Raw genomic sequence first — 16,319 nt, forward strand, 5'->3', positions numbered from 1 at the left:
TGGCTTGTGTGTTCTGTACATACAGTAGATATAAAGATCTTTTGTGCTGCAAGAAGTATAGATTGTGGCACAAAGAAAAGGAAATATGAACAAAAAATGCATTATCAACTTAGTTTAAACCTCTTAGCAAAGTACACCTGGTTTCAACCAATCAGTGTTTTAGTTATTGAGATAAAATAAGTACAAATTAAATGCTATATTACCCATGTGCATTATAATATAGAAGCCTGTCTTGTAAAAACTGGAGTTTCAATAATCTATAAAATCCTGCTGTGACAATAGGTGTTTAAGACCATGAATAGATTCCGTAAGTGACTTAAATTGTTATAACTGTACATTATCCATAATATTACATATTTAACTTTCATTTTAAAATACAACAATTTCTGATATGATTTTTTATATTAATGATTGAGGAATGTAATATTTAATTTCAATCCATACAAATTGCATTGTTTAAGTTATATTTTAATAATTGGAAGTTAAATTATGCCTGCAGCAGTTTTTCTTCAAATCAATGGACACCTTCTCCTCTTTTAGTGTTACATTTGTTGTATTTTTTTTATTTTCTATTTATTTTTTGGTGGTGGTGATTTTTTTTAAGTGTCTCCTAACATTGATGTGAATGATTATCATATGTAAACGTAATCAAGGTTTTCTTATTTCCCCTTCTCAATGGAGCCTTTATGTTGTGTAGAAGATGAATCTATAATGGTGGCTTTAGCCCAGACACTCAGAGGGGCCAAGACAAATGCCATCTAAGATTCAGTATTTTATTGTATATGATTTGGGGTCTTTGGTTATTGTGATTGTTTGCATAAGTGTTTCAGTGTGTTGATATTTGGCTTTTTTTGATTTGTGGTGTTTTGGTTTCTTAATGTTGTCCATTGCCCTGTGTTGATCACTGAGACAGGCCTGGAGGCAATTAGTGGTAACTGCGGAAAACATTTGCGTTCCCTGGAAAATAACTTACTGGCTGAGAGAGCAGGGTTCAGTGGTGTAACCCTGTTAGGAACAATTGAATATTATGTTGAGATCTAGATAAGAGTTATTTGAGAGCACAGTTTTCTGGTAAGTGTTCAGTGTGTCAAAGCCAGTAGTAGAGGGAAAATATTTTTAGTATCATTTTGCCTTCTCAGTCTTTTTTCTTTTTCTGTGTTTACTTTTTCCCCATTTTTTTTAGTCTTGTGGCTGGAATTGATTCAGTAATATATTGTTAAATAAACAAAAAAAAATTTAAATGTTCACTACAAGATGACAAATTCCTACCAAAACTCTACCAAAGTTTATTATGGTATCAAAACTGTCAATGTCCACCCCTTAATCTTTAATATCCACCCATATTATAAAAATGGTCGTTTGTGTCTGATAACTCTGTAGTCTTTCACATATCCATGTTTCTTTGTCTTACATTATTCTTTTTATATTCCCTTTCAGAAGTGCAGTGTTTCTAGTTGTGTTTGTAGACTTTTTCAATAGTATGCTCTTTTTTTATTCTTTTTCTTTTTTTCTGTCAACACCTTCAAAATCTGTCTTATAACCAACCTTTTTAATCATGGAACACCACTTTCTTTTTTTTATCTCTTGATATTTGTCTCTACTAGTGTTGTTTCTTAGTTAAGTAAAACTTCTGTCTAGGAAGCAAGATATATTAAATACATGCCTCAGTTTTACTTTTGGGTAGTGGTCTTCCCTTCACCTTTGCTTCACCTTCAGGCAGCTCTGAAGGATGTCTAAGAATTATATTGTGCTCAAGTTATATGTAAACAGCTGTCATGTATCCTGATCTTGTAACATGCTCCAGATAAAATTGCCACAACTCCCTATTATATTGTTCTAAAAAAAAAAGAGAAAGAAATATTGATATTAATTGGTGATCAGAATGCTTAAAAGGGCTTGTATTGATCCACGATGCAGTTTAATAAAGAATGTCATCAAATAATATAAAGAAAACATAATAAAATTTTACAGTCATTTTTTAGTTATATATCTTTTTTATGCCCATGTGAGTGTACATCAATACACATCATAGTTGATCACTATCATAACATTGTTGTCTGGAATTGAAAAAAACAAAAGTAATATACAATACAATATGCACATTAGAGATTATTGGCTTTACTTTGCAAGAAGAAATCCTTGAAGAAAAAAAAAAAATTGCAGCTGGCTTACTTCTTTTTAGCTACACTTACATTCCTTTGGAGGTTAGTAACATATGAATTTTGTTACATATTTCCAAATAATCTATTTGCATCATCTGCTCAGACCAGATTTGTATTTTAAGAAACATCTTATTTACAAAATTCTGTCTTTCCCTGTGGCAGTGTCCTCAGTGGGCAGATAATTTTAAAGCCACTTCACAGAGAAGTTTTTTTTCTTGAATGCTTTAGAGATTTTATATTATGACATTGTACGGTCCTCTCGACCCCTTGAACCCTCTGACCACTCTATAGACACCCAGCTTAGCTCCACGCTCTGGTGTTTCACAGGCCTTTTTATAGTCCTTGACCCGGAAGTGTTTCGCCCTCTCTGTCCACGTGATCTGGAACACTTCCAGGTTAGATAAAAATCCTTTCTTCTTCACCCCGGAAGTACGTCATTCCTCCTGTCCATGTGACTTGAATGAACTTCCGGGGCGTAGGGCAAACAATCCTTGTTCCTCCCTTCAGTGTCCCCTATCGGCCCCCACGGCATCCAGCAGGGTTGGGGATAAAAACTGCATTGTCCAGAATTCCCTGCTGGCATTCGGGGCACCTCCATGCTGCAGGGAGGGCTCCACCTGGCGGCCTGGGGGTATTGGCCGGGATGAACAGCCGGCCACCTATCACAATATGTATTAAACAAATATAATGTTTTGTTCTGTTTTTTGCTACAGGAGAAGACCGACTAACCAGAGATTCATTTGCAAAATTTCTCTTTTGAAGGAGGTAAGAGAATGTTGTACTTGTTTGCTCATTTTTTGTAGTGTGGATCTAGACAAAAGCATACACATGCACTTCACCAGCAGGTTAACACAGTTAGTTGCTCATTATGGTGGCTGCCATGACTTCAAGAAGATTGCTGATGTTTAATGGGACACATTGAGTAATGTTGTGGAAGTCCACAAGAAGGATATGAAAATCTTTGGGAGTCAGCTGTCCATGACGCTCCACCTAAAAATGATATTTTTTTAAATGCCACTTACCCAGTGTAGTTTGTAGTGATGGCTGAGAAATTTTTTTAATCTCATACTTTGGTGGGGAAATTTAATATTGAATATTTAGATTCCATGGTGTCTGTAAGTGATCAGTGCTGGAAAGTGCTAAAAGATGGAAAAAGAAAAAAAAACTCATGGAACTCAGATTACATAATGTTCCATATCCATTTGTATGGTCAAAATGTGCAAAAGGGATGCATTGTTTGTTCACATATTAGCGGTACTTTCTGAAAATGGCCATGTTGAATATAAACACGGAAGATGTCATTCCCACAATGCAGTGTGTTTGAATAAAACATAGGTTTCTTCACCAGTGAATGCGGGGGAGAGGCAGATCTTCAGTTGTTTGTAAAATGTGTCCTTTTAGAGAACTATAGTATCCTAAAGCCATTTTTTTTTAACATAGACAGAAATAGATACAGTGGAACCCGAAGTAATTTCCCCCATAGGATTGTATGTAAATACAATTAATCTGTTCCAGACCGTACAAGCTGTATGTAAATATATATACGCTCGCTCACGCTCTCTCTCTCTCGCTCACTCTCTCTCTCTCTCTCTCACTCACTCTCTCTCTCTCGCTCGTGCTGTCTCTCTCTCTCGCTCGTGCTCTCTCTCTCACTCGCTCGCTGCACAGGGAATGCACAGGGAGAAACTGAACATGTGCGTAAATCATCGGCGCGTACGAACCGGAAGGGAAACTGGCTTGTTCATCACCCGAGTGTGTGGTTGTGAACAGATACAAAAGTTTGGCGAACTTTTTGGTCGTAACCCGATTTGTACGTGGTCCGAGACGTTCGTGACCCAAGGTTCCACTGTAGATGGGAATGAAATGACAGGGAGCTACCTTATGATTTATATTTATAAAGCTGTGGAGATTTTTTTCCTAGAAACAAAAGTAGAACTTGTTCCTTAATAAGCTCATCACTATGTTTTGCATTAAACAACTACACAGAACATGTTAGTGACAATCTCTTGATTAAAATATTTCTAATACATGCAAAAAAATTAAATCTCAAAATTTCTAAGAGATTTATACTTACTATCAGATGATAAATGTTCAGGTTTATCCGTAAATGACATTTCTGACATTTTTACTAATGATAAATTAAATGTAATGTAATTCAGCTTATCAATAGTGGTCCCACCACCCCGCTAAATTATGATATTTTGGTGTGCTAGATGTTCAGGATTAGTTCAGTAACTTAAACTCAGTGTTTTTGTTTTGTCAGTTTTTGTAAAATTTAATTGTTAATGCATTTATGTTTAAAACTTTTCCCCATAATACTGATTACTCCAACCAGTTTAAAGAAGATAACATCTGGAGCTTTTGCTATAAGTAATAGAATAAGCCTTGTACTTTAACCCGGTTTTTGCAGTGGAAAATAGAATAAGAAGTAGAATTTTCACGTGACGTTAGAATCTGAAAGAAAATCGTATTTCTGTCTTTTTAGAAGAAAAAAGAAAACTTATTAACCATAGACAGAGCAAGTATGAGAGATAGATCTAATTTTTAAACATTAGTTTTGGTGTCTGAATTTTTGGGCACATAAGACATCAATTGCAAAGTCATTTAGGCTGATTAGCTAGTTATTTTCTGTATTGTCTCACAAAAAAAGAAGAATCCTTTTTCCATCAATGCCTTCGATAATTCAAGCAAATATCGAATAAGTTCCACAACTTAGAGCTCAGAAAATAACATAAATAGCTGAGCACAGTAATAAATAAAATGTATAAGATTCAGCCGTTCTTCAGTACTGTATTGACTTGGATTTTTCTGTCAGGCAAAGTCCAGAAGCAGGGCAGACAGAGCACATACTCACAGGTGAGCACTTAGTTATTTATTAGAGCACATCAAACCAAAAGCAGCTAAGTGTTGCTGGTAGTGAAAATTGTTGCATTATTCACAGCGATTCAGGGAACACTAGTTTTTATGACTGCCACCAAAGTGATGTGCCCAGTAGGGCAATTGAGGCAGGCTTAGCAAGACACCCAGTGCAGCTGGGGTAATTCACAGGAGGACTTTTACATGTTCAGAGTCACTGCATTATGGCAAGTAAACCCTCCTCCTGTGGCAACTACCGAATACTTGGTGCAAATCCTACCTGATTCAGCCAGATGCTTCCACACCTTAGATATCTGAAAACACAAACAAAAATAAGTCTTTAACACGGTTTCATACGGTTTTCTTCTATCCCCCAGTGTCTGCAACAAGCCTTTTTATTTGTTGACTTTAGGACCAGGCTGGGTGAGGTGAGGTATAATGGCTTCCTATCAGATTAAAGTAAATGAAAGCCCACGTTTTCTATAACCATAAGTGAAGCCTGGCTGTGGGATTGTAGATGTTTCCTCAGAGACTGCTAGCAGCATGTACGTTTTATTCTTGGAAAAAAAAAATGAACATGACAAAAAAAATCAAAATAAACTGTATTGGAGATACATAGTGTAAAATGTTGCCCAGTTAAAGTGAATCTATCTATATTTGTCTATTGCAATGATCACTTTTGTGAAAAACACATACCTTGGTTACTTCAAGCCTCTGTTCTATTATTTTTATATCTTACAAATTATTTTCTTATCCTTTTTTCTGTCTGTGTTAATAGTGGATCTCCTGTTTGATTTTCTGCTAGTCTATGTGTATATGTTAAATCATATTGTTGTTTTTCAACAATTTAATATTTAAGTAAGATAATAAAAATCGTTGATTTATATAACAAGCAGATATTTTCTTTTCTATCAGAGAGAATTTATTAGTTCATCCAATTGTAAATTTAGTTTCATAAGGAACTGGAGCATATCCTGACATGTTTGGGCATGGGGCAAGAACCAACACTGGATGGGGTGGCAGTTCATCACAGGACACATTTATGCACACACTTACGTTTACATACAGTATAGAGTAATATGTTAGCATATTTTCACCATTTCATCTCTAAAAATGTGGAATGTCACACCAAAATGTCTAGAAAATGCTGACATTTGGAAAAACTTTACAGGCAGTGACTTTGTCCTAGATTTTAGCCTCATCTTTGAGGGTTTTGAAGGATCCCCTTAACTACTGTCTGTTGTTTACCCTTTATTAGTTCAATGTTTACCAGTTACTATGTCTGACAAATTTTCACACTTTAAGTTAAATTAAATGGGAAAAGATATTTCCTTAATTGTTTTCAGGTCTTGCTGAAATATTTTGTGCATCTTATGGATGAGTGAATGTCTCGCATTCTTAGTCCTAGTCTGCTGTTGTTCCACCATCTCCTAATGCTGGGCTGTAGCCTGTTCCTGCTGAAATGAGTGCAAGGCAAGAAACAACTCTGAATACTAAGTACCCTGAGTGTACTATTCTGATTTTCACTTTTGTATTTAGTTTGTCTGGACAAGTTCCTGTCATGCATAAAAAGCATTTTGTTTTCTTTTTAGGAGAATGATAAGGATAATCTGTATCACATTTGCTTTTTAAGCACAAATTGCACTGGGCAGAACCTAATCCTGGATGGGATGACATTCCATTATGAAGCTCACCCATACTCGACTAAACTTGCTTGACAGTCAGTTTAACAGTCATGTTTATGGTATCCTAGAAGAGAAAAGATTAGGAGTTAGGTGAAGTGGAGAGTGTTTTGGACTGAGCGGTGCTAGTTGCTGTGTAACAGTTGTTGGATTGTACTGTGCGAGTTTACTTCCGCTACTTAATTAGTGCAGCTGCAAGCTAATCTTTTAAACATTATTATGAAATCTGTAGATACAATCTAGTACAGAAGTACTGAAACTTTTATCACAAAAAATACACTGGGTAACATTTTTTAACAATTACTTTGACATGTATAAATGAATTCATCAGGTAAATAATTCATTTTTTAAGTTAGAAAACCGATTACATAATACAATGTTAGATAGATAGATAGATAGATAGAGAGAGAGAGAGAGAGAGAGAGAGAGAGAGAGAGAGAGAGAGAGAGAGAGAGAGAGAGAGAGAGAGAGAGAGAGAGAGAGAGAGAGAGAGAGAGAGAGAGAGAGAGAGAGAGAGAGAGAGAGAGAGAGAGATAGATAGATAGATAGATAGATACTTTATTAATCCCAGAGGGAAATTCACAAATTGTTAGCCAGGCATGTCAAACTCACTACCATTGGTGGGCCGCTTCGACTGCCATACGTGCGTCAGCAGGCCGTACTGTAACAAATACTATTAGATTATTATACAAAGTTACTGTAGCTTTCTTTCCAATACTGAAAACTTTAAAAAATGTAACACTTAAAGTTTAAAGAAAAGCAATTTATTTCCATGCAGTCTCCATACAACAGTGTAGAATTAGAGTCTTAACCTCTTAGCTAGGTCCTTATTATATTACTAGGCTCACCCGCCTTTTAAGGCAACCGACTTTTATTCTCAATTTGTGTGCGCTCCATGTGTACATCAGGCATGTAAGTGTAGGGAATGAGAACATCAAAGTGCCCATTCATAACATCTCCCGAAAACCTAAGTTTTTTTACCCCCGGAGTGCCTGTCCAAACTTGGAGTGTAGGACTCCATAATAATATACTTGAAACTCATAGGGGAACAACTCTCCCGCTGCTATTAGCTCAGAAATGGTACCATAAGTTTGAGACTTTGACATTTCAGTGAGATACCGAAGCTCATTTGTATAAGAGATTCCTGACAGCATCATTGTAAATGGCTGAAACCTTGACCAATTACTTAAAACATGTCGTACAATGTCAGCCCGAATCTATACCGCTAAAGACGGAGTTGCATGCACTAAATAAGCTATAGATGAGAATAAGCAAGCACCATCTCCCCTGATATTTACTACGCGGTGAGGCATTTGTACTCCATCAACATTAATTATTTCCAGAGACATAATTTTGTCTGTTTTTCCAGCGCATCACGCACAAAAGCAAGGGAATGATAGGAGCACCAGAACTCTGCTCACATCGCGTCGCTTTGTACCGCAAGTAGTAAGTCTGTGATAAGCGGAATATCGCTACTCTTTGCACTCACGGTACGGAAGGACAATCCCGACAGCTTTTATATAGTGTCTTGATGATTGATATTCATTATATTATATTCATTTCTTATATAGGAGCCTTACAGTGTGAGATTTATTTCTTTTGTCCCGACACTTGGCATTTCTTGTTAGTAACCAGTTCGTCAATCTCAGGCTTGAAATCTTGTGCAGCTGCAACTTTTATGAGGGGTGAAAGGTGCTCGACGGTAAGTCTTGAGCGATGTGGGGTTTTGGTAGCTTTCATTAACAAAAACAATTGCTCACAAAGGTAAGTGCTTCCAAACATTGACAGTACTCTCGATGCCAATTTACGGATCTGCACATACGAGGGTGGCAGGTAAGCATACAAGCCTGGCACACCAACTTCGTTGTATTTTGCCTTCAGAATGGAATCTGACTGCACTTCAATCAATTCCATTTGGATATTCTCAGGCGCATTCTCAACATTGTAAGAGAACAGCGCAATGCCCTGCATGTTTGTGTGAACTGAAATCACGAAAATGCTCACTGAATTCATTGCTCAGTAATTCAAGTTGGAAAACAAATCCTCCAAAAATCTAATTTTACTTTACTAAGTATACTTCAAAGTTTATATTGTAAGCCGATATGCAAAAAGCCACCTGACCTACAATAATTTTACAAACTCAAAATCACAAAAATATGTTAATAAACAACTCACCAACTTCTCGTGTCCACTTCAGATCTTCAGCTGTAGTCTGCACTAACTGTTCATTACAATACTAGCACAAAATTACATGAAACCAGAGCAAAAAAACGTGAAAATATGCAGGCTATTACTGCTCGTGATGGTCAGTTCTGCCCAGTGGCCAGTCTCAACAGCACAGTCAGTAGTTTAGCCTTAGCAGGTGCGGCTCTAGGCTCGTGGCGGCCCTGGGCAGAGAAAGAATCGGTGGCCCCTTTGCCTGGCAATGTCAAAACGGTATCTTATGCACGGTGGATGGCCACATCCATTGCGGACACTGCATAGCCGCCTCGTGCTCATGACACGCTTCTATATACGCGTGTCCGTAACTTGAAAACCAACTGGCGGCCCATAATATTCTCATTACGGCAAAACTTTATAATACTACATATAGCTTACTGCTCCGACTCTAGCGACATTTGTAAATACAGCGTACTAATAAACAAGAAACAGAATGTTTTTCTGCCACATTGCCGTCAACTGTGTCGTTATTTTCTCTTTCTGTTTTATATTCAATATATATTGGTTTGGCGGCACTGTGCAGGTACACAGTTTGCACATGCCTAAGGCCACCCCTGCTGCAGCCTAGCACTTCAGTTGTGACGCTGCGGCTCATTAACTTTGGTCAAGGCTTGTGGCTATACTAGCAGATGACGTTTCCGGTACCGTAATGCCATGGGAAAACGCGCTTTTGTCAGAAGGCAGAAGTAAGAAAAGTCAATAAGTAACACCGAAGATGCAGAATGATTCAGTCACAAATGATAGTAATCATTTTAACAAGTTCAGTGCTAACTAGGATCTGTCATGCGGGCCGCACAGATTTCTGTTGCGGGCCGCATGTTTGACATGCCTGATGTAAGCAATACTTAGAATTATACATATATTTTAATGAAAATTATGATTATCTCTTTGTTTTAAGAAGTGCACCCTAATGCCACAATCTGGTCAACTACATGTTAATTTTGAAGTTGTTTCCTATGATTCTTCCTACTTTTTCAAGTTGGTTCAACAGTAAAATTGGCATCTTCCACATAATACCTGAACCTATCCCAACAGAACTGGTTGATTGTAGTTATCACTCATGTTTATATCCACACTTACAAAGGACTAATTGTAGGTAACACACGGGATTGACGGACATCCCGGCCAGTAGGCAGGAAGATCCCTTACCCGGACTGGAGGTCCTGAGTGAACATAAAGGCATCCTGGCCAAGAGAGGGAAGGAGGCTGCATCTGGACTAGGCCGCCATAATGGATGGACGGACATCCCAACCAGAACCATTGGTTCCATACCTGGGCAAGAAGCCCCAAATAAATGGACAGGATCCTGACCAGACATGCACTAAATTTCTTCCCTGGCCAGGATAAAGGAAGAGGACAGGGAAGGACTGTCGCAGAGGGATATTTAAATCCCCAAAGCATTAGAAGGCAGAAGCCCTCCATATCGGCAACCGTTCAGGAATGCTGGGAGTTGTAGTCCAGCAGTAACGCACAGCCCTGCTTAGGTCTGTGGGTGTCACAAGGGGGTGCTGCAGGGCGATGTGCTTCCCAATTTATGGGACATCCATGTGATCCAGAAGTGGCACCGGAAGTACTCCTGGGTCCTTAATATAAAAGACAGCACTCCCTTGTTCAGATGAGTTGGAGGTAGGAAGAAGGAAGGCAACACTCAACTAAAGGAGGACAGTGCAGCAGTGAGAGGAGAGAAGAGAGTATTGTGGAGAGAGAGAGAGAGAGAGAAAGAAAACCTGTGCTTTTTGTTTTCTCAATTCTGGGAGGTATTGTGCAATAAAACCATCCATTATTTGGACTGTGTTTATGTGATCATGTTTGGGGTTTGGGGCTTGCAGACGGCCCGGTTCCATCACACAATTCATAATCTCTAGTTAACCTAACATAAATGACTTTGGTGATTTCTGAGGAAAACATGCATAGAGATAGCATTTTAACCCAAAATGCTTGACTCCACAATACAATACAGTTTATTTTTGTATAGCCCAAAATCACACAGGAAGTGCCGCAATGGGCTTTAACAGGCCCTGCCTCTTGACAGCCCCCCCCAGCCTTGACTCTCTAAGAAGACAAGGAAAAACTCCCAAAAAAACCTAGTAGGGAAAAATAGAAGAAACCTTGGGAAAGGCAGTTCAAAGAGAGACCCCTTTCCAGGTAGGTTGGGCGTGCAGTGGGTGTCAAAAGAAGGGGGTCAATATAATACAATACATAGAACAGAACAAATCCTCAATAAAAAATAAAATTTTTTTAGAAGAACGGAGCAGAATTTAACAGTAGATGATATCACATAATAAGATTTGGATAATTTTAGACTCCTGAAGACCTCATCCATCAAGCTGCCTCCCCCATTTGGCCATTCCACGGCTGAAACAGTGTTGGGCCAGCCAATCCGATGAAAGGACCCCTCTTTCTCACAATTCCTGCGATCCTCCATCAGGGATGACTTTACCTTAGGCAGGCAAAACAACTTGGCAGGTGGGCCGTGGCACCAAGTGCCACATTTGAGTATCGAGAAGAGAAACAGAAGAGGTGAGAGTTATTATCCAGTTCTAACTGTCATGTTACTTATGTTTTAGTGCTAATGACTAACAACAGAGATGCAGTATGTACAGTTAATCAGCAGCTCTAGTCAGGATATGCTAAACTGAAGTAGTGAGTCTTCAGCCGGGATTTAAAAGCTGAGACCGAAGGGGCATCTCTTATAGTAGCAGGCAGACCATTCCACAGTTTAGGGGCCCTGTAACTAAAAGCTCAACCTCCCATTGTTATTTTATTAATCCTTGGAACCATAAGCAGACCAGCGTCTTGAGATCTTAATGTGCGCTCTGGTTTGTAAGTCATGATAAGTTCAGACAAGTAAGCCGGACCTCGGCCATTTAATACTTTATATGTTAAAAGAAGGATTTTGAAATCTGCCCTAAACTTAACCGGGAGCCAGTGAAAGGATTTAAGAACTGGAGTTATGTGTTCGTATTTTCTTGTTCTTGTAATAATTCTTGCAGCCGCATTTTGTATTAACTGGAGGCTGTATAAAGAACAGTTTGAACATCCAGTGAACACCGCACAGCAGTAGTCAATCCTACTAGAGATAAATGCATGAATTAATTTCTCAGAATCCTGTTTATTTAGAAAGCACCTTAATTTCCTAACATTTTTAAGATGGAAGAAGCATGTTTAGGACAACTTTGTAATATGCGCTTTAAATGACATGCTAGAGTCAAAGATAACTCCTAGATTGCGGGCTGATTCAGTAAAATTAATTGGGATTCCAACTGAGTTAAATGATGACAAAATATTGTTATGTTCAGCGTCATTCCCTCCAACAATTAACATCTCTGTTTTATCTGTATTTAAAGACAAGTAGTTCTCATTCATGCACTCCTTTAATTCGCTAACACAAATAAATACAACATCAGAGAAACTTCATCTAATTTAAATGAAAGGTAATAACTGGGTGTCATCTGCATATGAGTGAAAATTAACATTATGTTTCCTAATGATAGATCCCAGTGGAAGCATGTAAAGTGAAAACAGTAAAGGTCCCAGTACTGAGCCCTGCGGGACACCATATTGAACTTCTGTGTATAATGATGGAGTACTGTCAGCACATTTCTGTACATATTGGAATCGATTTGATAAATAAGAACTAAACCAAGCGAGCACGGTGCCTGTAAGCCCAACATCATTTTCTAGCCTGTGTAGTAAAATAGAGTGGTCGATGGTGTCAAATGCTGCACTTAAGTCCAACAACATAATTACAGTGGAGTTTCCTTCATCAGAGGATATCAGAATGTCGTTTACAACTCGCGTTAGTGCCGTTTCTGTACTATGACCAGTGCGAAAACCAGACTGGAATTTCTCAAATAAATTGTAATGCGTAAGGTGTGACTGAAGCTGATTGGCGGCTACTTTTTCTAGTATTTTAGAGAGAAACGGTAGATTTGAAATAGGCCTGTAATTATTTAGTACGTATGGGTCTAGGTCTGACTTTTTAAGTAATGGTTTAATGACTGACACTTTTAGTGCAACAGGTACTGTGCCATGCATTAATGAACTACTGATAATGTTCAGAATAGGCGCTGCAAGAACATTCATTGCACTTTTTACTAGTTTTGTTGGCACTGGATCTAGGGAACAAGTAGTGGGCTTCATTTTAGAAATTAAAGTTAAGACTTCCTGCTCAGTTACAGGGTTAAAATTACTAAAGTATTGAATGCAATGTGAGACAGGGTCTGCTAAGCTAGTATTTGGTTTGTAGTGTGATGCAGAGATCTGGGATCTTATATTTTTAATTTTCTCATTGAAGAAGTTCATAAAGTCTATACTGCTAATATCTGTTGATATTTTGCACTGTTGATCTGAATTTCCATTTGTTAATTTAGCCATTGTTCTAAACAGTACCCAAGGATTTTTATTATTGTTATCTATTAATGTAGAATAGTATTCTGAGCGAGCTTTAAAGAAGGCTTTTTTATATTTATTAACACTCTCTGTCCATGCAATTTGAAAGACATGTAGCTTTGTTGTTCTCCATCTGCGCTCCAGTTTTCGACACTCTAATTTAAGAGCTTGAGTGTTTTCGTTAAACCAGGGAGAGTTTCTATGTGCTTTGATCACTTTTGTTTTAAGGGGAGCCACTGTGTCCAGAGCATCTCTCAAGGTCACATTATAATGTGATGTTAGCTGATCTAAATTGTTTTCCACAATTACACTTGACTTACTCAAAGTATCTATAAATTTTGAAGCAGAATTACAATCTAGATGTCACACTGTCTTTGTTTTAATCTGGGAGTGTGTTGACAAGGGCAGGACTAAATCAAATGTAATTAAGTAGTGATCGGAAATAACTTCATTTAATTGAGTGATATTTAAATTTTGAATTTCAACTTTGTAAGTTATAATTAAATCTAATGTGTGGTTATGATTATGAGTTGGACCTTTGACAATCTGACAAAATCCTATTGAATTTAACAAATAAGTAAAACATTTGCTAAAAGTGTCAGTTTCCACATCAATATGTACATTAAAATCCCCCATCAGTACTACATGATCATAATTTATAGCCAAATCAGATAGAAGGTTGCTAAATTCAGTCATGAACAATGAATATGGCCCTGGTGGTCTGTAGACTAGCACTATAATTGTGTTGGAATCTGTTTCAATATTTAAAATGAATGCCTCAAAGGATGTAAAGTTGCCTAAATTTTTAGAAGTGATTTGCATTTTGTTACATCAAGGATCATCCGATTTTAAGAAATAAGGACTATAAAGGGTTGTTAAAAGTAGCTGAGTTTCTTTTTATGTAAGACCCATGCTGTACTTTAAAGCTAGGTCTGCCACCTGAAATTTTGAATGGGAAAGTCTCCTTTACACTTGTTAGACTACTGCAAATTGTGGCTCCATACTTTCAACAGGAAATTTTTAAAAATCCATATAGAATGAAAACAGTGAAGAATAACTTCTGCTTTTGTTTCACACTGATTGAATAAGAAAAAATATGAAATCATGAGAAAAATTAAATATACAACCATGCAAGTTATTATATTTTTTTTCTCAAATGTGACCGTCACACTTCTTCCTGTGTGTGTGTGTACACATTGAATGTATGCATGGCTTTCATATTTGAATGGAATTCCATGCAGTGTCATTTAGCAGCTGCTACATGATAGTATCTAATCTCCCTTTTAGTTGAATTACAGCAGTAGTGCCTTTTGCCAGAAGGGTTGGCCATATTGACAAGTTTTAAATTCCTGCTTAGGCCTTTGAAATTCCAAATACTACAGATATTTCATATTGAGACTGAAATGATCTATCGTTGCATACATTCACTTTCTCAGTAAATGCACTTTTTTACTTTTGGCTTTCACTCAAATCTGTCTTTGTTTTTGTCATTCCTGATCTAAGTATCTTGTATACATACTGTTTACACTCTGCCTGTTTCTTGATATACAGTTACTTTTACTGCTGATAGTTCATATTTTTTTATATTTCCTTGTAAATATTTTCAAACCAATTTATAGTTGAAAAGTGTACTTGCACTTATCATTAGTACCATTGGATAAGAGCCAACGTATTCAATAATGCTGTCTGAGGCATTATTCCCTCCCTCTTATATCCTTACTAGACATGAGATGATATACAGTACTTAATTCACATACAATATGTATTACTACACAGGCTTCATGATACATTACACTTTGTGAACATTAGGAAAAAGTAAATAAATAAATATTTATTTCTGAAAAATTGTGACAAAAATGAAAAAAAAAAGCTTTTAAACAATAAAACATTAATTAAAAACAACACAAATGTACAATATGAAACTGAGTGCAAAATGAAATTTGGCTGCATTGATTCTCCTGCATACTTCTTTAAATACTTTGGCAGTATCAAACTACCAATTGTCCTGCAATCTAAAAATTGCCTGCCTTTTTTAGCTTAACAAATAAGAATTTTAACAGAAAATGTGACTGAAACCTTAAGCAAATTCTTGAAATTTAAAATTTACAAAATGGCATAATCAGTATATATAGAGTGTGGTACGCTTGGGTGCCAGCCTGCCATAACCATTGGAAGGAGTGGAGAAAATGATTATAGGTTACAACATAGAGAATAATCCAACAACAGCAGCAGCAATGTTTTTTTTAAGCAATGCATATGCTTTATTTGATGTCATTGATATTTTAAAACAAAAGTGTGAGGTGTGAGGGTTTGGAGACTTCCTCCAAGATGACAGTTATTTATTGCCGAATACATGTTTCATTTTTTAAGTAGCAATATAAATAGTTTGTGAGTGGCCATGGGCATCAGTGATTGACACAGAAAGTGCAATTAGCACTGAGAAAAATGTGAAATGTCTCTTGACTTGAGGCGGTAATGTTATCCTTAATTATTATTAGTTCTATGTATTATAGAGTGTAGTGGAGTGCTAATTAGGCTGTTTTTATGTCATGTAACACTACTGGTACCTGACGATATAGAACTGTGTACTAAAGCCTTTAACTCTTTTATACTTCTTTATAAGGGTTCACATGGTGTTGCAGTGAATGGTGCTGCCACCTCACACATTCTGTGCTCAAGTCCTAGTCCTGGATGTCGTTCTTGTGGCATTTGCATGCTATCCTCCTGTCTGCATTGGTTTTCCTTCAGGTATTTATTCCATTTCTGCCATGAAGATCAAAAAGTTAGGCTAACTGCTATTCAGGCCTATTTCATGACCGGCACCTGATGCTCTTCAGAATTCCCCCCCCAAATCATGACCCTGAATTTGATTAAGTGGATTTAAGATTAAGGAAACAATATAAAATAGATAAAAGCTATGGTGGTTCTTGGTGAAATGACAAAAATAGCAAAATAAATACAATACATAGTGAAGGCTTCTGGAGGAGATCAAGAGGAAGTAAGAGCA

At 37.2% G+C, this 16,319-nt stretch overlaps 1 protein-coding gene across 2 annotated transcripts in view; it reads left to right on the forward strand.

The window, feature by feature from the left end:
• Positions 1 to 16,319, forward strand: part of LOC114658133 (tetraspanin-9-like) — a 318,249-nt gene that overhangs the window by 67,255 nt on the left and 234,675 nt on the right. For both annotated transcript variants that reach the window (XM_028810215.2, XM_028810207.2), the window contains exon 2: positions 2,876 to 2,927. The gene's annotated coding sequence lies outside the window, so the exon portion shown is untranslated. The remainder of the gene's footprint in view (positions 1 to 2,875; positions 2,928 to 16,319) is intronic.

Source organism: Erpetoichthys calabaricus, chromosome 1 (genome assembly GCF_900747795.2).
Source record: "Erpetoichthys calabaricus chromosome 1, fErpCal1.3, whole genome shotgun sequence".
Classification (NCBI taxonomy): domain Eukaryota; kingdom Metazoa; phylum Chordata; class Cladistia; order Polypteriformes; family Polypteridae; genus Erpetoichthys; species Erpetoichthys calabaricus.